Source organism: Sapajus apella, unplaced genomic scaffold (genome assembly GCF_009761245.1).
Source record: "Sapajus apella isolate SASKATOON/1434 unplaced genomic scaffold, GSC_monkey_1.0 scaffold30, whole genome shotgun sequence".
Classification (NCBI taxonomy): Eukaryota; Metazoa; Chordata; class Mammalia; order Primates; family Cebidae; genus Sapajus; species Sapajus apella.
In genome coordinates, this window is record NW_022436970.1 from 12,932,840 (window position 1) to 12,959,152 (window position 26,313).

Genomic DNA, 26,313 nt, shown 5'->3' on the forward strand with positions numbered 1-26,313 from the left:
ATCGTGCTGCAGCCCCAGGCCAGGAGGCCCTGCCCAGTGAGAAGTAGGTATGGGGACCCACATGAGAAACAGCCCGGTTGCTTTTCTGAGGAACAGCTGTGCTGTGCTGGGGGTTGGTACCAGTCCTTAATCACGCATCCCCCAGAGGCTAAGGGCAAGAGCAGAGAGGGCTGCAGAGCAGCAAAAACAGTGGCCTGCCTCTCCCTCTGGGAGTTCCTTCCCAGGGAAGTGCAGAGCTGCTGCCAGCGGAGAGCCCAGGTAGGGCTGGGCTACTCTAGGGTCACAGACCAGTGGCCTTATCCTGTGAGGTGCACGGAAGTGAGGCCTGTGGTCCATTGCTCTTCAGCCCTGTGGACTCGGCCCCATTCCTGGAGCTTCAGCCGGGGGTGCTGGGACACCCGGCGATCCAAGGCTCCTCCATGACTCCATATGAACCTGAGCAGCGGCTCTGGTCATACTCCACAGCTTCCCTGTCAGTCTGGAGGCCCGGATGGGCTGGGATCACAGGGGAGCTCCGGAGCCCACAGTTGCAAAGGTCCCTGGCAAAACTGTGGGTCCCCAAGGACCCTCAATCACTCACTGATTCCCCATAGTTTGGGGGTCCTCCCCTAGCTTCGTGCCATTCCCAGGTGGACAGTCCTCCTGTCTCACTCCTCTCTGTTCTCCGTGGGTTGAGTTGTTTCCTTGTTGAATCCCGTCGTGTCCACCTGGATGGTGCAGTTGAGCTAGTATTTACTCACCCTCTCCGTGAGAGCCACGCACACGAGCTGCTTCTAGTCAGCCACCTTGGCCCTGGCCCCCATTTGTGGATTTTCTATCTGCTTGCACTATTGATAACAAACAAGGAGAATCGAATCTCCAACTATAACTGAGTTTATTTTTAAATTCAGCTCTGTCCGTTTTGCTTTCATGCATTTTGCAGTTCTGTTATTTGCTGTAGACATATATGGAGTTTTATATCTTTGCATTAAATTTACCCTTTTATAATTTTAAAATGTGTCAAAATCAACGACAAAAAAAAATCTTAAGAATAGCAGTATAGAAACTGATATTATATACAGGAGGGCAATAAAATGGATACCTGTTGATTTGCCATGGAAAATAATGAAAGCCAGAAAACAATGGCAAGTCATAAAGTTCTTAAAAACAAAAGCTTGTCAACATATATGAAAATATTATTTAATCCTTCAGAAATGAAGACTACGTAAAGATATTTTCAGATAAACATTAGGCAAAAGCATAAATCATCAGCAGAAGTTTACTTCAAATAATGCTAAATATCTACATAGTTTCAGAAATAATAAATTTGTGGATAAATATAAAATATTAAACTATTTTTCATTTCTTTAGATAATTGACTTTTTAAGGTAAAGATAAATATTTTTAAGGTAAATGTAATATACTGTAGTAAGATTCTTATACATTGTAAGTCTTCATTCAATTCCATTGATAGATTTCTGGAAACTGCAGTTTTAAGCAAAACAGTGTTAAATGAAACCAATTTTACTGTAGCTTAATTAATAAAAATAAGAATTGAATAAATAATAATAAATAATAAATAAGAATAAAAATAAAAATAATAAAATAAAAAATGTCTGTTCATATCCTTTGCCCACTTTTGAATGGGTTTGTTTGCTTTTTTCTTGTAAATCTGTTTTAGTTCTTTGTAGATGCTGGATATTAGCTCTTTCTCAGATGGGTAGATTGTAAAAATTTTTTCCCATTCTGTTTGTTGCCAGTTCACTCTAATGATTATTTCTTTTGCTGTACAGAAGCTCTGGAGTTTAATTAGGTCCCATTTGTCTATTTTGGCTTTTGTTGTCAATGCTTTTGGTGTTTTAGTAATGAAGTCCTTACCTATGCCTATGTCCTAAATGGTTTTGCCCAAGTTTTCTTCTAGAGTTACTATGGTGTTAGGTCTTATGTTTAAGTCTTTAATCCGTCTGGAGTTAATTTATTGTAAGGTGTCAGGAAGGGGTCCAGCTTCTGCTTTCTGCACACTGCTAGCCAGTTTTCCCAACACCATTTATTAAACAGGGAATCCTTTTCCCATTGCTTGTTTTTGTCAGGTTTGTCAAAGATCGGATGGTTGTAGATGTGTGGCATTGCCTCTAGTGCCTCTGTTCTGTTCCATTAGTCTATATATCTGTTTTGGTACCAGTACCATGCTGCGTTGATTACTGTAGAATTATAGTATAGTTTGAAGTCAGATAGTTTGACGCCTCCAGCTTTGTTCTTTTTGCTTAGAATTGACTGGGCTATGTGGGCTCTCTTTTGGTTCCATATAAAGTTTAAGGTGGTTGTTTTCCAGTTCTGTAAAGAAGGTCATTGGTAGCTTGATGCGGATAGCATTGAATCTATAAATTACTTTGGGCAGTATGGCCATTTTCACGATATTGATTCTTCCTAACCATGGGCATGGAATATTTCTCCATCTGTTTGTGTCCTCTCTTATTTTGTTGAGCAGTGGTTTATAGTTCTCCTTGAAGAGGTCCTTTACATTCTTTGTTAGTTGTGTTCCTAGGTATTTTATTCTCTTTGTAGCAATTGTGAATGGCAGTTCATTCGTGATTTGGCTGTCTTTAAGTCTGTTATTGGTGTATAGGAATGCTTGTGATTTTTGCACATGGATTTTGTATCTTCAGACTTTGCTGAAGTTGCATAATTATCAATTTTAGGAGACTTTGGACTGAGACGATGGGGTCTTCTAAATATACAATCACATCATCTGCAAATAGAGACAATTTGACTTCCTCTTTTCCTAATTGAATACCCTTTATTTTTTTTTTCTTGCCTAATTGCTATGGCTAGAACTTCCAGTACTATATTGAATAGGAGTGTTGAGAGAGGGCATCCTTGTCTAGTGCCAGATTTCAAAGGAAATGCTTCCAGTTTTTGCCCATTCAGTATGATATTGGCTGTTGGTTTGTCATAAATAGCTTTTATTCTTTTGAGATATGTTCCTTCGATACCTAGTTTATTGAGAGGTTTTAGCATAAAGCGCTGTTGAATTTTGTCAAAGGTCTTCTCTGCATCTATTGAGATAATCATGTGGTTTTTGTATTTGGTTCTGTTTATGTGGCAGATTACGTTTATAGACTTGTGTATGTTGAACCAGCCTTGCATCCCTGGGATGAAGCCTACTTGATAGTGATGGATAAGCTTTTTGATGTGCTGTTGCAATGGGTTTGCCAGTATTTTATTGAAGATATTTGCATCTATGTTCTTCATGGATATTGGCCTGTAGTTTTCTTTTTTTGTTGAGTGTCTGCTTGGTTTTGGTATCAGGATGATGTTGGTCTCATAAAATGATTTGGGAAGAATTCCCTCTTTCTGTGTTGTTTGGAATAATTTCAGAAGGAATGGTACCAGCTCCTCTTTGTAGTTCTGGTAGAATTCAGCTGTGAACCCATATGTACCTGGACTTTTTTTGGTTGGTAGGCTATTAATTGCTGCCTCAACTTCAGCTTTTGTCATTGGTCTATTCAAGGTTTCAAATTCTTCCTGGTTTAGTCTTGGGAGGATGCAAGTGTCCAGGAATTTATCCATTTCTTCCAGTTTTATTAGTTTATGTGCATAGAGTTGTTTGTAGTAATCTCTGATTGTAGTTTGTGTTTCTGTGGAATCAGTGGTGATATCCCCTTTATAGTTTTTTATTGCATCTATTTGATTCTTCTCCCCTTTCTTTTTTATATATCTGGCTAGCAGTCTGTCTATTTTGTTGACCCTTTCGAAAAACCAGCTCCTGGATTTATTGATTTTTTGAAGGTTTTTTTGTTTCTCTATCTCCTTCAGTTCTGCTCTGATCTTGGTTATTTCTTGCCTTCTGCTAGCTTTTGAGTTTTTTTATCTTGCTCCTCTAGCTCTTTCAATTTTGACAATAGACTGTCAATTTGACACCTTTCCTCACTTTTCATGTGAGCATTTATTGCTATAAATTTCTCTCTAGACACCGCTTTAAACGTATCCCAGAGATTCTGATACACTGTGTCTTCATTTTCATTGGTTTCAAAGAACATCTTTATTTCTGCCTTCATTTCATTATTTTTCCAGTCAACATCCAGGAGCCAGTTGTTCAGTTTCCATGAATTTGTGCTGTTGTGAGTTAGTTTCTTAATTCTGAGTTCTAATTTGATTGCTCTGTGGTCTGAGAGAGTGTTTTGTTCTTTGGCATTTGCTTTGGAGTGATTTACTTCCAATTATGTGGTCAGTTTTGGAGTAGGTACAATGCGGTGCTGAGAAGAATGTATATTCTGTGGATTTGGGGTGCAGATTTCTGTAGATGTCTATTAGGTCCACTTGGTCCAGATCTGAGTTCAATTCCTGGATATCCTTGTTAATTTTCTGTCCTGTTGATCTGTCTAATATTGACAGTGGAGTGTTAAAGTCTCCCACTATTACTGTGTGGAAATCTAAGTCTCTTTGCAGGTCATTAATAACTTGCTTTATGTACCTGGGTGCTCCTGTATTGGGTGAGTATATATTTAGGATCATTAGCTCTTCTTGATGCATTGATACTTTTACCATTATGTAATGTCCTTCCTTGTCTCTTTTGATCTTTGTTGGTTTAAGGTCCATTTTATCAGAAACTAGGATTGCAACTCCTGCTTTTTTTGCTCTCCATTTGCTTGATAAATCTTTCTCCATTCCTTTGTTTTTAACCTATGTGTGTCATTGCACATGAGATGGGTTTCCTGAATATAGCACACCTATGGATCTTGACTTTTCATCCAATTTGCCAGTGTGTGTCTTTTGATTGGGGCATTTAGCCCATTTACATTTTAGGTTAATATTGTTACATGTGAATTTGATCCTGCCATTTTGTTGCTAGCTGGATGTTTTGCCCATTAGTTGATGCATTTTTTTCATTGTGTAGATGGTCTTTACCATGTGGTACATTTTTGGAGTGTCTGATGCTCATTGTTCCTTTCCTTGTTTAGTGCTTCTTTCAGGAGCTCTTATAAGGCAGGCCTGGTGGTGACAAAATCTCTCAGCAATTGCTTGTCCATAAAGGATTTTCTTTCTCCTTTGCTTATGAAGCTTAGTTTGGCTGGATATGAAATTCTAGGTTGAAAGCTCTTCTCTTTAAGGATATTGAATATTGAACCCCACTCTCTTCTGGCTTGTAGGGTTTATGCTGAGAGATCCACTGTGAGTCTGATGGGTTTCCTTTTGTGGGTAACCCGACCTTTCTTTCTAGCTGCCCTTAGCATTTTTCCCTTCATTTCAACCAATGGTGAATCTGATGATTATGTGCCTTGGTGGTTGCTCTTCTTGAGGAATATCTTTGTAGTGTTCTCTGTATTTCCTGGACTTGAATGGTGGCCTGGCTTTCTAGGTTGGGGAAGTTCTCCTGGATAATATCCTGAAGAGTGTTTTCCAGCTTGGATTCATTCTCTCTGTCACATTCAGGTACACCTATCAAATGTGGATTAGGTTTTCTCAAATAATTTCGTATTTCTTGGAGGCTTTGTTTTTTTCTTTTCACTCTTTTTTCTCTATTCTTGCCTTCTTGTTTTATTTCATTGAGTTGATCTTCAATCTCTGATATCCTCTCTTTTGCTTGGTCGATTCAGCTATTGAAACGTGTATGCTTCGCGAAGTTCTCATGCTGTGTTTTTCAGCTCCATCAAGTCGTTTATATTCTTCACTAAGCTGTTTATTCTAGTTAGCATCTCATCTAACCTTCTTTCTAGGCTCTTAGTTTCTTTGCATTGGGTTAGCACATATTCTTTTAGCTCTGAGAAGTTTGTTATTACCCACCTTCTGAAGCCAGTTTCTGTCAATTCATCAGATTCCTTCTCCATCCATCTTTGATCCCTAGCTGGTGAGGAGTTGTGATCCTTTGGAGGAGGGGAGGCGTTCTAGTTTTTGCTGTTTTCATCCTTTTTTGCTGGTTTCTTCCCATCTTAGTGGCTTTATCTACCTGTGGTCTTTGTAATTGATGACTTTCAGATGGGCTCTCTAAGTGGATGTCCTTTTTGTTGATGATGAAGTTATTTCTTTCTGTTTCTTAGTTTTCCTTCTAACAGTGAGGCCCCTCTGCTGCAAGACTGGTGGAGGTCAACTCCAGATCCTGCTTGCCTGGGCATCATCTGCAGGGGCTGCAGAACAGTAAGGGTTGCTGCCAGTTTCTTCTGTTATCTTCATCCCAGAAGGGTACCTGCCAGATGTTGGCCTGAGCTCTCCTTTATGAGGTGTCTCTTTGGCTCTATGGGGGTCAGAGAGCTACTTGAGGAGACAGTGTGTCCCTTACAGGAGCTCAAGTGCTGTGCTGGGAGCTCCGTTATTCTGTGCAGAGCTGCTGGGCAGGTACTTTTAAGTCTGCTGCAGCAGAACTCATAACCACCTCTTTTCCCAGGTGCTCTCTCCTAGGAAGGCTGGCTTTATTTTTAAGTTCCTGTTATGCTGCTGCCTTTTTTCACGGATGCCCTGCCCCACAGAGTAGACTAGTCACAGTCTGCCAGCAGAGGTGTTGCTGAGCTGGCACAGGCTCTGCCCAGCTGCTGTGTGAACTGTTGTGGTAGTGGCAGACTGTCTCAGTAGTGGTGGTCGCCCTTCCCCCCACTGAACTGGACCGTTCTTGGTCCGGCTGCACTTGCTGCAAAAATCTCAATCCAGAGCATTTCAGATTGCTTGTTTTGTGGGGGTGGTACCTGCTGAGCCAGATCACCTGGCTATCTGTCTCTGCCCCCTCCCTTTCAGTAGAATGGGCAGCTCTGTCTCCCAGGTGTTCCTGGTGCCAGTTGAAATGGCCGCCCAGATTTGTGTGAGTTTCTGTGTGCCAACCCAGCACCAGCTGAAACTGCCGTGCTGAAAGCTCATGGTACTTTTCTGCCCAGGAATCTCCTGGTCTGTGAGCAATGCAAATTTGTTTGGAAATGTGGTGGGCATGCAACCTCGGCATTGTTCTTGCTGGGAACTGTACTCTGGAGCTCTTCCTATTTAGCCATCTTGGATCCTCTCCCGAAAATAGAAAGGAAGAAATTTTTTAACCTGATAGAGTATTGATATGGTTTGGCAGTGTCCTCACCCAAATCTCATCTTGAATTCCCACATGTTGTGGGAGGGACCTAGTGGAAGGTAACAATCATGGGGGCAGGTTTTTCTCATGCTTTATTATGATAATTAATAAGTCTCATGAGATCCAATGGCTTAAAAAAGGGCAGTTCCCTTGCACAAACTCTCTTTTTGCATGCTGTCATCCATGTAAGAGCTTACTTGGTCCTTCTTGCTTTCCACCATGATTGTGAGGCCTTACCAGCCATGTGGAAATGTAAGTTTATTAAACCTCTTTTTCTTCCCAGTTTCAGGTATGTCTTTATCAGCAGCATGAAAATGGACTATTACAAGTATACTGGGGGGAAAAGCTACATAAAACATTGTACTTACTAGAAAAACATTTAGAGCATCCTCTTTAAAGTCAATCATACCAAAAATGACAGTGATATTCAAAATTTTATAGTGGTCCTTGGGAAAACAAACACGAAACAAGAAAAAAGAAACCCTAAGATGTATGTAGAAATAGTCAACATTTTGATTCTTAGATTATTTGTCAGGTTCATTGTAAAAATTAAGGAAATGCAAAAGCCTTTTAGAACTGTTTAAATAAAATGGTATCCAACAACAAACAAATTTATAGTGATGCACTAGCATAATGTATCAGTGTTGTACTGGTGATTAACTCTGGTAGAAAAATTAAAATTTTAGCAAAATTACAAAAAGCTCCAATATCCTTTAGAATAAATCTAATAAAATACACAAACAGTGTTTATAAAGAGAATTCCAAAACATTATTGAAATCCTTAAAATAGGACCCAAATAAATAAATATTTTGTGGCTGTTGACTGGATGATATCAACAATTCTCTCTAAATCAAACAACAGACTTAAAGGATTTTATGTTATATGGAGTTTCTTGTAAAATTTGAAAATTTGTTGCAAAGAAATACATCAAGAAGTTCAGAAAACCGTAGTAATTAAGACAACAATGTAAGCACAAGTAGTGCTAAGATAAATCAAGGTAATGAATGGTCAAGGAATGAATTGAATAATACACAGATAAATTAGAGGAGTAAGAGGGTAAGCATAGGACCTTAGAAAGTTATCCTTCGTTTATTCTTCATGACATGTGCAGGACAAGAATGAGATTACTGGGTGTGCAGGTATTTTACTTTTGCCCCTTTCCTTTGCTTTAGCTCTTGTTTCACTTATTCTTCTATTTTGCAAGAAGTTGCAGCACCAAATATTTTACTGTCTTTGTTTCTTATCTTTTTCTTAATAAGATTTTCATTGTGGTGAGAGTGACTAGCTTTCTTCTAGGTGGAGAACTAACATGTGAATTGGTGTGTTGTCTGGTTATTTAGTTTTCAGTTGTTTTATGAAAAGACAATTTGTGACAGACACCACAACTGCATTCATGTTTAGTGCTCTACTGTCTCCTGATGCCCTGCGAGACCACCTTTCCAGGCTCCCTTACATTGAGCTGGGTCAAGTAAACAGTTAACATCAAGGCGATATGAGTGGAAGTGAAGTGTCTCATCGCCAAGCCAAGGCACTTAAGGAAAAGAAAAAGTGCCCTCTCCATTCTGTCTCTTATCTTTCTCTCTGGCCATATACGGGGAACCCAATGGAGTACTCTGATGCCCTAGAAAGCAAAACCATGAGTTGAAAGGAGCTTGGGTCTCTGAAGACATATGTGGAGCCGTCTCCTACCAATTGACGTTACACTTAGCTTTTATCAAACTGAGCTCTAAAGGTGGTTTGTGTCACCCAACATCATCTAGGAGACTGTACTCTCTTAGAGAAAAATTTATCACTAAATAAAATATATACTCAAATTGTTAATAGGGTCTTAACAAATGAAATGGAATATTCTGAAGTAGGAGTAACATAACTATTTGATACTATATATAATCATCAAATAAGAATGTTTTTCTAAGTCAGAAAAGAGGTAAAAGGGAAAAAAACACAGGTATGATTATATTGAGGTTTGTTTTGTACACTTCCTCCTGAGTGGGCATGTGGAGCATATGAATCCAAAAGGTAATGCAACAGTATTGATTCTCTGCCCCTTTTTGGTGCAAGGAAGAAAGGAAAGATGAGTCATCTGGTCACTTTTCAGTAGCAAAATCCCAGGTCACTTTGCTTCCAGCAGAAAAATATTTGGATACAAGGCCTAAAGCCTATAGAAATGGATTAAGACAGAAATTGATAACATTTAACTTGTTGACTAATTCCTTCAAGTTACTGTTTTATTTTAACCCACCTTCAAAGCTTTATTTTTTAAAAAGTAGACTATTTTTAGAGAAGTTTTTGATTGACAAAAAAATTGAAAGTTAGACACAGACATTTTCCATATAATTTTTGCCCCGTAAGTGCACAACCTCTCCATTATCAACTTTCTCCACCAGATTATTACATTAGTTACAATTGGCGAACCTACATTAACGCATCACTGAAAGAAAAGCGTAATTGTTTCTTTCTTCCCTCATAAATCAGGGTTTTGTGCAGTGTTCCTGACATATTATTCTTCTCCCTGATCTTTCTGTTTAAAGTATCAATTATTTTTTCTTAGTTTTCTTATATTTTTGCTTATTTTTCTATTTTGCAAGAAGTTCCAGTGCCAAATATTTTGCTGATACTGTTTGTTATATTCTTCTTAATATTATTCTCATTGTGATGACAGTGACTAGCTTTCTTCTCAGTGGAGAAGTAATGTGGATATTTCTGGTTTAAAATTATTTTACCATGATTTCTTCCCCTTGTGAAAGAAACACAATGCATTGTCTCAACAACTAATACTCTAAAAACTATATACTCTCTGTGCTTACTGCACATGTATGTGTAAACACTCCTCCAACGTTACTGCATAATACTGCATCAAATAATACAATTATTGTACATGTGTCTGTGATCAGAGTTAAAAGATGAGTAGTAGAATTATTTTTGGTCATATTTATATTTTTTCTATAAAACTTATGTTCGTGGGGGGGGGGCTTTATTTTATATAATTGAAGAAAAGAAATGCCAGTTCAGAATCACTGCCTGACTTTGACTGAAATAACTGACACAAACATAAATGTGTTAATGCTGTCCTCAGAAGACTGTTATGCACATTAGAGTGTTCAGAAATAAAGATAAAATGAATATTTTAGGAAAGAGAAGAAAAAGCATCAAAAGTTTACCACTGGTTATAGTTATCTATGCTCAAACAAACATCGATAGTAGTTTTGAAAATTTCATATTGTCATACTAGCTTTGTAGTAATATTAATTTTCTGCCCTATAAATGACATATGTCAAAAATATTTTTTAGAAATAAGTAAGCAATAATTCGCCTAATCTAATAAATTCTGTGTAAAATACTCACATGTCCTTGCTACTAGTCAGCTTATACATATGCAGACATCCACTGGCCTTTCCCTTCTATTTAAGATCTATGTTACATTTTGCACTAAATTGCATTTCATGTTCCTTAGAAGTCAAAGTCCAGATTGAAATTTCTGCAGGTAACTGAAAAGCTTATATTCTCATAATTGTCTCTGATTATGTGCTCCTGCCACCTCCTAGCCATGCTATGATCTCTGCTGCTGTGAATCAAACATTCCGTTCAACCTTCTCATTGAACTCATTTCCCTCCTTCTTTCTCCCTCCCTCCCTCCCTTCCTCCTTTTCCCCCTCATTCATCCCCACCTATTCATATTCTTGTACATATTTGTTTAAAATTATCAATTTCTCTCTATCGTTTCAGTTACATCACAGGCATATCTTCCAATTATACATATATTCTGATTCCTCAGTTAGTTTCTTCTTTTATTAATACAGTGTTATGAAATGTGTCTCAATTTCAAAATGTAGGACATTTTGGGCTCCCTCCCACCCTCCCTCCCTTCCTTCCTTCCTTCTCTGTTTCTCTCATTCTCTCTTTCTTTCAACAGAGTCTCACTCTGTCGCCAAGTCTGTAGTGCCTTGCTGTGATCTCAGCTCCCTACAACCTCCGCCATGTGGGTTCAAATTATTCTCGTGTTTCAGCCTCCTGAGTAGCTGGATTACAGGTGCCTTCCACCACACCTGGATAATTTTCTTTTCTTGTATTTCTAGTAGAGACAGGGTTTCACCATGTTGGCCAGGCTGGGCTGGTCTCAAACTCCTGACCTCAAGTGATTCTCTTTTTGCTCTTTTGTTCTATATAAATTTTATTGTGATCTGCTCACCTGCTTTATATGTTTTTAATCCAGTCATGTGTTGAGGTTTGCTTTCAAGATAAGTGTGTAGTTTTACACAATTCATATATAGTTGAAAACAATATGGATTCTTAGGTGATGAGGACAGCTCAGGCAGTTCTATAGCTTGAGCACAGTGGGTGACAGCATGAGATAATGGGAGTTTAACTGTATCTCCCTTATGGGACATGAGCTTTTATTCTCTATAGGTAAGAAACCACTAGAAGACTTCGAGCATAGGAATGATATGATCTGACTCACATTTATGAAATAATTGCATTTACTGCTTTGGAAAGAGGCTAAAAGCAGGGAAATACATGAAAGCACAAACACTAGCTAGGAGGCATGTGCATACTGCAGGTGAGAAATGTTTTATCGGACTAAGCTGATTAAACTAAGGAAATTACATAATGTGTTTGAATTCTGAATACATATTTATGCATACATTACAAGATTTGCTTAAGATGTGGTTATGCTGTGTGAAGAAAATTAAGGAGTTAAAGTTTTGTTGTTGCTGATGTTTTGTTTGTACTGAAGTTAAAGTTTCTATAAATCAGTGAGAGATAAAAGGGTTAGCTGAGAAAGAAGGATTAGTATTTTTCTTTAGGACATGTTAAGCTTAAGATGACGATTAGCGAGCCAAGTTTACAATTGGAAATAAAAGTCTTTATTAGAGTAAATGTATTGGTGATTATATAAAGTTTTGAGAATACAAATAATGTTATAGGATTATATGGGATTATGGAGGTTGTGAAAGTAAAAGAGAAAAAGCTCAATGGCCAGGTACAATGAGGGGTGAGTGCATGGACGAGGAGAGTGAGAGGTTCTAGTAGCCAAGTGGGTAAAGAGCTTCAATGAAGAGGGAATAAGAGCAGGTTTGCTACATGAAAACTCACTAGTTATGTTTTAGCTCATCTTTATCCAAATGTCTAAGATGTGGACTGGCAAATTGAGAACTCAATAAATATTTATTGAATGAATAATAGAAATTCTGACAACACATAAGATAATGTTATATAGATATTATACATATATTATTTTAAAATACTTGAAATTTCTAACATAGAGCACTAAGCCATTGTATATTTCACACATGGAGGAAATAAATAAATCACTCTCAGAAAACATAAATGAAAAATTTTAAAGGAAAACAAAAATGTCATTTGATGTTAAAATTGCCTTCAAGCAAATAGATGATAGAATAAAAAGAGGGCAAATCTCCAGAGCTATTATAACTTTCTCTTATCCATCAAGAATCATAACTGATGATTTTTAAAATCTGAAATAAAAGAAATGCACAGTAATGCAATAAACAGAATAGTTTTTTTTTTTCCTCCAGAATACTAGCAAGGTAACACTCTTGATAAAATATTGCACCCTAAATTAGAAATAGGAAAAATAGAAATGTGAAATAATAGCACTCTTAGGGTGGGTGATGGCTCAGGGGGACTGGTCTGTATGGAATAGAAAGGAGAGATATTGGCAATTTAAAAAAAAAATACCCTTCGCTGAAATTAATTCTGAAGGAATTTAGACACTTGTTCTTGCAGTTGACAATATAATTGTGCATGAATTTGAACCAATCAACTATTTCTGTAGAGTAGAACAGATGCCTCTATTCAAGTATGGAGAATAAGCTTTTCTGGCAATTGCTTATAATAATCAGAAATAGTGACATCAATAGCATTCATATGCTAATCAGAATTTTTCCTTACTATCTGGTATGAATGTTGGCTGGTTTTCTGTTTGACCTATGTAATTCCAGGGTATTTGCCCATTTTAGTGACAGAATCACACAAGGGAAAAAGTAGACATCCTGCTTGCTTAGGTAGGTGTACTAATTTTCAAGCCAGTGTGACAATAGCTGAGAAAAATAATTGAAATTTGATTTGGTTGTATTCAAGAATAAACATCCAGACAAGTAGGAAATAGGAGTTTAAAACACACAAATTATTCTCAGTGGTACAAAAAAACGGACTGAATTGTGACTACTAACTTAAAAGGTTATGCATTTTGTCTATATTGCTTATGCTTTGGAGATGAAAAAATATCAAATGAAGAATGGGGTTAGCTGCAAAGTTCAGCCTTACTTGTCATATATTCATATTAACAATGAAGAAAATGAAATGAACCTCAACAATAGTGTTAAGCATTCAAACTGAAAACTTGTTGGAAAAATATAACTGTCAGTTATAAAAATAGAATTTAATAAGAAAAATTGCTATTTTGTTGTCAAATGCATAATATGGATATTTTTTGCTAAAAAAATATATCTAGTGCTGAGAGAGTTGTCCAAGAAATTTTATGAGCATGATATGGTAATTTAAAAAAATTATCAATACATAAGAAAAATGTGGCATGTCATTTACAAAGATGATAAACTCTGGGAATAACAACAAAAATATGTGATCTATTATGGGAAAAAACATAAAACAGATAATTAAAAAGTGATGAATAAAATTATTTCAAGCAAGTTATGAAATGCTGAATGTTAAGCAACTATTTTAAACACATGGCTGTAAACCATGAAACATGAATAATAGCTCTTGTCTTATTAAGGGGTTTACAGATGCTAAAATATTTATAATTGAAAATATTTTCAGGGTGTATCCAAAGACAATAACTTCAGAGGATTATCACATTTTAAAATCTTCCTACAAACCTGAACACGGGCAATACTTATTTGAGAGTGCATGAAAATGACAATGACATAGCTATGCATCCTAATCCTAACAAATTGCAATAGAAGATATTTTAAAAATTATGAGGCCGGGCGCGGTGGCTCAAGCCTGTAATCCCAGCACTTTGGGAGGCCGAGGCGGGTGGATCACGAGGTCAAGAGATCGAGACCATCCTGGTCAACATGGTGAAACCCCGTCTCTACTAAAAATACAAAAAATTAGCTGGGCATGGTGGTGCATGCCTGCAATCCCAGCTACTCAGGAGGCTGAGGCAGGAGAATTGCCTGAACCCAGGAGGCGGAAGTTGCGGTGAGCCGAGATCGCGCCATTGCACTCCAGCCTGGGTAACATGAGTGAAACTCCGTCTCAAAAAAAAAAAAAAAAAAAAAAAAATTATGTCATCCTATATTCCTTTTATTGGGCATTCTTTAAGTTTGAGCATAAATGAAGAAGCATATAGCTGCCTTGAAAATGTACAAAGTTTACTTTATTCAACAATGATACAAATATTTTCAGTTTCAGTGAAATTTCCCCATATATTGCAAATAGATTTAGAAAAGAAAAATTTGAAACCAATGTCAACTCACAATGGGTCATTAAGGTTAGTGTTACTAGGTCCCTCTCTCTCTCCCCAATGTGCACATGTATGTACATACGAACAATTATTTAGAGGCTGCATGCTAAGTTTGCTTAGAAATTATTAATGATATTTTATTTTTAAAATATTTACTTTTAAATTTTGAGGAAAACCATTGCTTTCACTGAATAATATTGAAAGCAAAATGCAAACACACAATGCCCTTGAAAGCATCAAAAGAGTTAAAATATTCTTTGAAGAAAAATGAAATGGATTTTGCCCATAGAACACAGCATTGGCATTAATCAAATTGCATATTCTTTTTACTTTTCCATTGTGGCACAGAGCACATAGCATGAAGAAAAGCCTCTTCAGTTTTTAACTATACAGTATTGTTAATTATAAGCACAATGTTACATAGCAGATTTCTGGAACTTTTTTCATTTTACATGACTGAAATTCCATACCTAGTGAACAGCAACTCCTCATTCCCCCCTACAACCCCAAGCAAAAATCATTCTCTCTTACGTTTCTGTGAGTTTGCCTATTTGCATACCTCATGTAAGCGGAATCATGCAGTATTTGTCCTTCTGTAACTGGCTTATTTCATTTTGCATATCGTCAAGGTTCATTTTTTTTTTTTTTTTTTTTTTTTGTGAGACGGAGTTTCGCTCTTGTTACCCAGGCTGGAGTGCAATGGCGCAATCTCGGCTCACCGCAACCTTCGCCTCCTGGGTTCAGGCAATTCTCCTGCCTCAGCCTCCTGAGTAGCTGGGATTACAGGCACACAACACCATGCCCAGCTAATTTTTGTATTTTTAGTAGAGACGGGGTTTCACCATGTTGACCAGGATGGTCTCGAGCTCTTGACTTCGTGATCCACACGCCTCGGCCTCCCAAAGTGCTGGGATTACAGGCGAAGGTTCATTTATGTTGTCATATTTATTAGGAATTCCTTCTTTTTATTGCCGAGTAATAGTTTACTTTATGTACATGCCACATTTTCTTTTTCCATTGAGCCATTGATGAACATTTATGTTGTTTCTACCTCTTGGCTATTATGAATTATGCTACCATAAAAATGAAGTACAAATATTATCTTCGAAATCCTGATTTCAATTTTATTCACTGTATACCCAGATGCTGGATTCCCAGATCAAGTGTTTTTTTTAATTTTTGAGAGGCTTCCATACTGTTTTCTGTAGCAGCTGCAACATATTGCATTTCCACCGTGAGTGCACAAAGCTTCCAATTTCTCCACATGCTCTCCAGCACATTGTTGTTGTTGCTGTTGTTGATAATGGCCATCCTAATAAGTGTTAAAACTTCATTGTGACTTTGATTTTCATTTCCCTAATGATTAATGATGTGGAACATCTCTTTATATACTTACTGGACATTTGTATGTCATCTTTTGAAAAAGGTTTGTTCAAGTCCTTTGACCATTTTTTTCATCAGATTGTTTGTCTTGTATCACGTTGTAGGAGTTCCTCATTTTTTATTTTAATTCTTTATATTTGGTTGGCAAATACGTTCCCACATTCTATAGGTTGCATTTTTACTCTTCAAATTATATCCTTTGCTGTGCAGAAGTTTGTAATTTGATGTAAGTCCCACTTGCCTATTTTTACTTTTGTTGCCTGTTTCTATATATATATATATATATATATATATATATATATATTTTTTTTTTTTTTTTGGGGTGGTGGTTTTTTATCATTTCATATCCAAAAAAGCACTGCCAAAACCAATGTTGTAAAGTTTTTTACTATGTTTTCTTTTAGGGTTGTATAGCTTTAGGTCTTATTTTTAAGTATTGAGTTCACAGTTATTTCTTAACAGTTCTTTTAATTTCTGTGAATTCAGTGTCTCCTCATTCACTTCTGATTTTATTCATTTGGATCTTTTTTCTTAGTTATCTAGCTAAAGTTTTAACAAATTTATTGATCTTTGTAAAAAAAACTACTCATTGCTTTGATTTTTTAAAATTGTTTTTTCTGTTCTATATTTTATCTATTTCTGCTGGAATTTTAATTATTTCCTCCCTCTGCTAGTTTCAGACAAAGTTTGTGTTTCTTTTTCTAGTTCCTTGAGGTGTAAAGTCAAGTGGTTTGTGATATTTCTTCCATTTTAATGAATATTTCACTCACTATAAACTTTTCTCTTAGTAGTGCTTTTGTTCTTTCCCATTAATTTTGGGATATTGTGTTTTAATGTTTGTCTCAGATATTTTCTAACAGATTAAATTTAATGAATTAAATATAGAGTAGTTGAATTAAAATAAAAGCAAGATCCAACTAGATGCTGTCTATAAGAGACTCTTTTTGATTTAAGGTCACATATCTGTTAACAGTGTAAGAATAGAAAAAATATATTTAATGCAACCAATAACCAAAATACAGCATGTGTGGCTATACTTGCAGCAAGTAAAATAAACTTTAAGTCAAAGACTATCACAAGAGAAGAAAAGAAGACATTATAGAATGATGTTATATCATTCCTGGGTCAATTAACCAAGAAGATACAACAATTATAAATATATGTGCATCCAACATTAGAACACCCAAAACTTAAGAAAACTGGAAGGTAAAATATATGGCAGCACGGTTATAGTATATAATTTCCGTATTCCACTTTTAATGTTACAAAGAGGCCAACCTAGACAAAAATGTTGGGTTTCCTTATAAAGAGAAGAGACAGAGACACAGATTTGCAGAGGAAAAATGCCACACAAAAACAGAGCTAGAGATTGAAAAAGCCACAGAAAACATGGCCCTGCTGATCCTTTGATTTTAGACTTCTAAGCTTCAGAATTGTGAGACAATAGATTTCTGTTCTTTAAGCTACCTAGTTTGTGGTACTTTATGCCAGCAGTTCTAGGAAACCAATACAATAGCTAGCCAACATACTGATGAAGAAGAACCTTTTGTACATACGTTTCCTTAACAGGAAATGGCTTTTTTTTTTTTTTTTTTTAAAGGAAATTTTTTTTTTTTATTCCCGCTGTAGTGCAATGGCGCGATCTCGGCTCACCGCAACCTCTGCCTCCTGAGTTCAAGCAATTCTCCTACCTCAGCCTCCCGAGTAGCTGGGACTACAGAGGTGTGCCACCATGCCCAGCTAATTTTTGTATTTTTAGTAGAGACGGTGTTTCACCATGTTGACCAGGATGGTCTCGATCTCTTGACCTCATGATCCACCCTCCTCAGAGGAAATGATTTTTAAAATGAATTGCATGGATTGCATCAAATTCTCTCTCTCTCTTTTTCTCTCACTCTCTTTCTTTCTCTCTCTTTTAACCCCTAATAGTATATCTAGTAGATTTTATTAAAGTTTGCCTAAGTGAATAAAAAGAAAAATACAAAAATAACTTCAAATTAAATATTAGCTATCCTTTGACTTAAAATTCTTTGGACATTGATGATTTTTTCCTGCCTTCTTTATTCACCCCACTTATTTCTTGGTGGGCAAGAGAGAATATAATAATTACCCTCCAATGCATATTCATATCGACAATTGTGTATTTTAAACTGTTTTTTTTTTTTTATTCTGCTATTTGTAAGCATTTCCCACTTAATATTTGTAAGGATTTCTCACTTGTTAACCATTTTAAATATTACTATGTGGTATTTTTCAGTGATAGTATAGTATGTCATTATATTGATGGGTGGCTTTTTCATTAATGACTTAGCACCATCTCCTCTGTGCTGTTCTCATGATAGTGAGTTCTTGGAAGATCTGGTTGTTTAAAAGTGTGGTACCTCCCCCTCTCTCTTTATTGCTCCTACTCTTGCCATGTAAGGCACCTGCTCCCACTTTGCCTTCTACCATAATTGGAAGATTCCTGAGGCCTTCCCAAATGCAGAAGCCACCAAGCTTCCTCTACACCCTGAAGAAATGTAAGCAAATTAAATCTCTTTTCTTTAGATATTACCCAGTCTCAGGTATTTCTTTACAGCAATGCAAGAACAGAGTGATACATCCCTGATCTGAGGAAAAAGGTGTTCAGTCTTTTATCATTAAGCACAATATGTTTTGTAAGATATTTTTTAAAAGTACCTTTTCAGGAACCAACCCAAATGTCCATAGATGATAGACCGGACAGGGAAAATGTGGTACATATACACCATGGAATATTATGCAGACATCAAAAAGGATGAGTTCATGTCCTTTGTAGGGACATGGATGAACCTGGAAACCATCATTCTCAGCAAACTGGCACAAGAGCAGAAAATCAAACACCACATGTTCTCACTCATAGGCAGGTGTTGAACAATGAGAACACATGGACACAGGGAAGGAAGCACTACACACTGGGGTCTGTTGGGGGGAAATGGGGGAGGGACGGGGGGGTGGGGAGGTGGGGAGAGATAGCATGGGGAGAAATGCCAGATATAGGTGAAGGGGAGGAAGGCAGCAAATCACACTGCCATGTGTGTACCTATGCAACAGTCTTGCATATTCTTCACATGTACCCCAAAACCAAAAAGGAAAAAAAAATTTTTAAAAAGGTACCTTTTCATATACAAGGTTTTTTTGTTTTGTTTTGTTTTGTTTTTACTTTTTGATCATTCTTACTATAAGTGGGAATTGAATTTTGTTAAATGCTTTTTCTTATTTTATTAAAATAATGTTTTTCTTTTTTGTGCAAATTTGTGAGCTGAATTTATTAATTTCCGGATGTAAATCAAGCCTAGAATAAACACCATTAGGTCATTACTGATTATCTCATTTTATAATGATGAATCTCACTTGTTAATACTTATTAATTTTTTTCCCATGTTAATGGGGAAAGTCTTCTATAGCTATCTTTTTCTATATTATATTTATTTGTTCATTTTTCAAGTTAGATATGGCAGCATCATAACTGAGAAGGAGGTGTTCACTCTAACAATTTTTAAATTTATTTGTGTAAGCTTGGTATTATATATTTAAATGTTTCATGTAATTTATCAGTGAAGCCACTGGGTTCCATAATTTTCACTGTTGGAAGGTTTTCATTAAAAATTCATTTATGATATACTGATATATAGCGTTTCTATTTCTTCTTTTGTCAATTTTAAAATTTTATCTATTTAAAGATTTTTTTTTCATTTTCTCTAAAGTTGTTGAACTTATTGCCATAAAATTGTTATAATTTTCCCTTACTATGCCTTCAATAATCAAAAGATGTTAGTAATATCCTGTTTTCTCTCCTGATACTAATATTTTCTCCTTTTATAAAAAGCATCTCCATCAATTTAGAGTTTATAAATTTATTGTTTCTATTCAAATAACTTTGTCTTCATTAATTCTCTCTTTTTCTTTTCTTTTCTGTGTTATTGATTTCTGCTCACTTGTTTTATGCTTTTAACATTCGGTTTGTTGATTTCTGCTAATTTATTTATTACCTTATGCTTTTAATTTTCCATTTAATCTTATCTTTGCTTATATCCTTAAGGTTAAAATTTAGAAAACAAATCTTAAAGATTTATTTCTTTCTAATATTAGCACTAAAGACTAATGTAGCTGCTTTCTATGAATTTTCATATGTTCAATTTTATTTTTAAATAAAATATTTATAATTTACTTTGAGATTCTTTTCTTTTATCCATGTGATATTTAAAATTATGTTAATTTCTAAATATGTCATTATTTTTACATGTAATTTATTTATTTCTAAATTTAATTCTGTTTGGTCAAATACCTTATTTTGAAATATTTTAAGACTTTAAATATATTGAGACTTGTTTTGCGATCATACATTCTATTTACTACTGACATGTGTGAATATTTTATGTGCATTTGAAAATTTTTAATCACAAAATACATTTGGGTCTCCATGCTGCTTTCTGATTCTCTGATATTTATCTTTTCAGTTCACTCACCAAGCATCACAACAGATCATTTGAAACCTTCACTACTCTTCTCAAATTTGTAAACCTTCTCATCTATTTTTCACAGAAAATGAGCTCACTTCTCACTGCATAGAGAAAACAGATGGCCTCAGAAAGGAATGCTCTCACTTTCTGATACCAAATTTAGAAACCTATTTTCCTTTTCACCTGATAAAGTAGAGGAGTTTTGCTTCCAATGAAAGGCTAATCCCTTTGCTCAGTAGTTTGTAGCTCTCTTTCATAAAGCTTACCCAAAAGTGTATCGTTTATCTCTCATATATTTTAAGCCGGTGCCTTTCAAATAGTTATTTTTCTCTTATTAAACTCACAACAACTAAGTTGGGGAAACAGCACAACAGACCCCTGATCATCCTGCTGTTACCTTTAGATCTCTTTCCTCTCTCTCACAGCAAAATGTCTGAAACATATTTTAATATTATTTTATTTCCTCACTTTCGGTTCACTCCTCTCTATACAGAAACTTCACCATCTTCCACTGAGGTAGTTAATCACTCTAATAAATTAACTAGAACAACCCATTCTATCATCAACATGTGACCTCTATTTTTTTTTTCCAAGTGATAAAGGGCACTATTAGATTAGTGTAAAAGAATCTACCAAGTATTCATAATTCTAATACTACCAGTGACAGACTCCTGGGTAGCGACTTTTCCATTGGAGTTGATAACACCATTCCACTAAACAGTGTACTTGTAAATCAGACTTGTTCAAGAGATGGACGTGGATTTCCATGATTCTTTCTTCATCCCAAAGAACGAGACTTAATGAAATATGACTATGCATCTAAGACCCTACAGGAAAAAAGGAACTCATTGAAGAAAAAACACAATAAAAGAATATAATTTTGTCATCTGCTTTGGAATACTGTTGTTACTGTGCTATTGTCTATATGCTAATAGACATACGAAGAAGACTTTTCACCTTCCTCTTCATCTATTTCTAACCGTAACTTTAGCAGACCATTCTTGTATAAACTGAAATGCAACACTTCTAGAGTGACATCTTTTTCTCACTGATGCCAGAGAATTTACGGAAAAAAATGCTTTTTCTAAGGATATTACTTTTAAGAGCAATGTTGTTATCTGCATGCATTCAGTAAAAAGCAAACCTATTTTTGCCACTTTATAGTTAGACAAATACTTTGTACAGTGAAGTTCCTACTTTGGGGATCGTATTTAAAATCAACTTCATATGAAAATCAGACATGATTTATGACAATAATGCTGATAACAATAATCATGCAACATTATTGTTGCTCTTTGTGGGATCAGGGCCTATAAGGCCTTCCTAGGAAACTAGCATAGGATCTTTTCTACGGCTTCAATCATTCATATAGTAGGTAGTAAGGAAAGTCACTTTCTGGCATAGCATAAACTTTAATAAACTTGGGGAAATACAATTCACCCACATTATAATTTCTGTAAGCAAACCTAGTGAAGATGAATTTTCTTCATTTTGATTTTTTAGCCTTGAAATATACAAATGAATATGTATAATAGAGATCATTAAAAACATAACCCTAGAGTTCTTAAGTAATACCTTCTGTGACATTTTTGGTATTCATAAAGGTGTCATAAACCTTACCCCAAAGTATATCCCTTATCTCTCATATATTTTAAGCCTGTGCGTTTCTAGAAGTTCCTTCCACTTATTACTAAACTCACTGCAACTAAGGGGGGAAAGCAGCACAACTAAACCCCTTTCTTAACCCTTCATCATCCTGCTGCTGTCTTCAGATCTCCTTCCTCTCTCTCACAGCAAAATTTCTCAAATGTGTTTTTAATATGCTTTTATTTCCTCACTTTCTATTCACTCCTCTCCATACAGCAACTTTACTATCTTCCAGTGAGATGTTAACTACTCTACCAAGTAGTTAACTAAGTATTACTTATTACTTTATATAACATGTAATATTACTTTAAATAATAAAGTATTACTTTAAATGATATATTACATATATTAATTATATAAAAGTGTAACATGCATTATTACATTATTAAAGTAATATCATATACAATAAGATTAATTTATATCAATTATAAGTAATATAATTAATTGATTAATAATAAGTATATTAGGATTATATTTTAAACATTTTTGAAATTATCCTCTGACAGTGTGTCATCTTGGATTTGATGATGGAAATCACTGACTTAGTGATCTTTCTCTTAACCAAATTAGTCTCTCTGAACAAGCCAGATCCAGAAGTGAGAAAGGCAGATGCAGAGGCCCTGACTTAGGAAAGAGCACTGCATGACATAAAAGCATATTTTACCATGAAATCTGCCATGTGCAAATGATGAAATAGTGCATGGTGAAAGAAGTAACGAGCTCAATATTCCAATATAAATATAAACAGCTCTCAAAATATATGATGAAGTTTAAACAGTAAAAGCAGATGAAAGTCTAACGTAAGAAGCGAGTGTAAGGGGATTGTGCCGAAGAGTAAGACCAGGGTAAAGGGAACAAAATAGAAAATAAAATGTAACAAAGCAAATTTAATTTGATGACATGAATACACCAAAGACTATGATTAGCTCCCTGAGGTTGAAAAAAGACAGGCTGACTGACATTGTCACTAAAACTGAATGAATGTGAGAAACAAGAAATGAAGTTGAAGACTTACACAGAAGTCAGGTTATGAAATGCTTTATAAGCTGTAAGAAAAGTTTTTAATGATCATTTGTGTAAATTTAAGGAGTAAAAGTGCAGTGTTGTTACACAAATATAAGGCATAGTGGCGAAGTCTGGACTTTTAATGTAACCATCAACCAAATAACCTACCTTGTACTCATCAAGTAATTTATTATCCCTCACCCCCTCCAACCCTTCCAAGTCCCCCGTACCTATCATTCCACACTGGTTGTCCATGTGTGCATATTATTTACTTACTTATAAATCGGAAGATACCATATTTGACTTTCTGAGAAGCTTTAAGCTGGCTAGACGTCAGCTGATGTGTAATTTTAAAATGATGACTTGGGTTGCTGTATAGACAGGATAAAAAGGCGACAAAGGAGACCAGTGCTGGGTCTATTTCAGGAGTCCAGGTGGGATCTGGGAGAGTGGAGAGGAATTGACAAATGAAATAGATCAGATTGGGAGGAAGTGGTAGTGCAAGGGAAATAAGTGATTTGATTCAGGATAAATTTTAGAGTTAAATTACCAAACTTCCTCATGTACTGATAAGGGCATGTGGACTTGGTGAGAATTTACCAAGAGAAGAGTTTAATATTGACTTCTGGGTTTTTACCCTCCTGGGATGTTGCTGCTACAAGGACCACAAATGTGATAAAGATATAATGATGAGAAAAGTAAAATTCAGAATTGTTTTTGTTATTTCTATTTTCTTCTTTTAAGTAACACAGTCACTTAAGATATTTTCTCAGAGGAGAAGCATCAGATGCTAGCTGGTGAGTAGGAGGCTTAGTGTTTGGTACATGGAGTAGACAAGACAGTGTGGAACAGAAGATGGATTATCCAATTGACCATTTTAAAAAAAATTTTTCTTGAGTAAAATTTATGAGCCCCCCCCGCCCGTCCCACCCGGCCCACACACACACACACACAGAGAGAAAGAAGCAAAATTTGCAGGGAGAGTGCCTTTTTAATATCCCTGGTAATTGTGGTTCCTGCTACATAAACTCACAAAAAATGTGTTAGTCACACTCTGGCAAGATTAAAAGCATGTACTGTGATTCAGACGAGTATAATCTACTTCTGTGGAAAAGTATTCCAGTGGGAGAAGTGGAAAAAATTATTAAGTGGGGATAAGATAGAATTAAATAGTATCTGAATATGTAAATAAGATGTATGTAAATAGAATGTCATCCTCATTGGAGAGATTTAAAGGTGGACCTACTAGTGGGATATTGTTTAAATTGAATATTCATTTCTGATTAAAACAAGAAAAAACTCTTAATTTTCTATAAATGGAAAGAGATGTTCTCAACTTACTGAAAATTATCTACCAGGAATTTCTGTAAACAAAATACTTAATGATGAAATATTAAAAGAAATTCCATTAAAGTCAAGAATAATTATGATGCCCAATATCACTATAATTATTCAATGCAGTAGTAGCACACTGGAATAAATCATTCCCCTCATCAACGAAACTCGTGCAGACAACAAAATAAGCAGAATTCATTACACAGCTACTATCTGGGAGTATTCAGATTAAAGAAATGCATAAAGCTTCTTAAATAGGATGTAAGGGCTTTCTGATCTGTAAGAATATTTGAAACATATATAGAACCTATTAGATACAGTTCTTGTTTTTGTTAAACATATTAACACTTGTTTAGCCACCCACCAACCTTGGGAAATTGTGTACAAGTATTAAATTTATTGTATAGGTTTGTAAACTGAAATGTGGAGACATTAAGTTGTCCAAGATCACTTCACTAACAAAGATCCAAATCCAGGCAGTCTAGCTTAGAAGGCTAGTAAAGTTTTTACCGCTAAGCGCTCTCACTCACTGCCTTGAGACGTTTTGTTTAACACCTATCCCTACCACTAACAACTCTTGGTTTTACTGCATATTCATTTTATTCATTTCAGTTTTTAGACCACAGCAAGTAGATTTTATGATTTGCCATTACACAACATTAAAAATCCTCCAAATTACCACTGGTTGCATTAGTATTTATATTGAAGTGTGCATTTATCTAACCGATCAATCAATTAAGAAAATGTTGGGAAGTGGCTTCCCCATAGACACAGATTTTCAGACTCTTGCCTTTGCCAACTCCTTCATATTAACTCTTCCAATAGTCCTTTCTCCACTATTTCATAATACTTCTGATTTTCATCATTAAAACAAATCAAATGGCAAGACTTAAAGAAATCTGCATACTTTTAAATAGTTTATTATTTAATAAATGATATTATTAAATTAGAACTAACATCTGGAAGAGGGGCACCTGGAGAGAACAGTGCCTTGAATGTTATATAATTTGCAATGCACCAAATGATTGCCTATATCAGTGTAGACAGCCTAGAAAGTATTTACTGAGAAACCCAAATGAAATATTCATGTCTAAACCAAGCATTGCTAATAATGAACACTATAGTTAAGTTCAAGTGCATTATATTTTAGAACTGAACTTCTTCATGATATATCTTGAGTAATACAATAATGAAAAACATCTTTATAATTGGCATGAAGTGTTGATTAATATCTTAATATTAACCTATTTTTAAGTAAGCAACAGAGATCTATTTGCTGAATACAAGAGTTTTCAAAGTATCATTAAAAAGAAAAAACCATTCAGCTAAGATGACAAGTATTATTTCCTTAATAACGTTAATAATTTTTAAATTGAGGCACAAACTTACATACAGTAAGAAAACAATTACATAGGGTGCACCTATTGTTGATAACATTATTTTATCAACCTAGAGAAGAGGCATACTCAAAAGAAAGAAATGTTTAGTGAGAAAAAAATCACATCTATTCTTAATTAGTTTTCTCTATCAAAGGCCACTTTATGTATGTTTTAAGAAAAAGTAATAAACAATATGAAAATAATGTATGTAATCAAATTAATTAGCATTATTGTATGCCAATTCTACAACTCTACAGCATGATAGAAGTATATATACTATATTTCATGGGAAGTATAATTTGAAAGTAACTGGTTTCCCACTTTCTCTCCTCCCATCTTTGAAAGTAGTCTCCACATATCTGCAAAACAGACCTTAAACTCAATAGGCAAGGAATTCATGACTAAAACACCAAAAGCAATGGCAACAAAAGCCAAAATAGACGAATGGGATCTAATTAAACTTAAGAGCATCTGCACAGCAAAAGAAGCTATCATTAGAGTGAACCGGCAACCAACAGAATGGGAAAAAAAATTTGCAATGTACACATCTGACAAAGGGCTAATATCCAGAATCTACAAAGACCTGAAATAAATTTACAGGAAAA

General features: G+C 35.4%; 1 long non-coding RNA gene across 1 annotated transcript in view; it reads right to left on the bottom strand.

The window, feature by feature from the left end:
* The window catches only part of LOC116561777, a 36,734-nt gene that overhangs the window by 8,162 nt on the left and 2,259 nt on the right, over window positions 1-26,313 (bottom strand). The window lies entirely within an intron of this gene.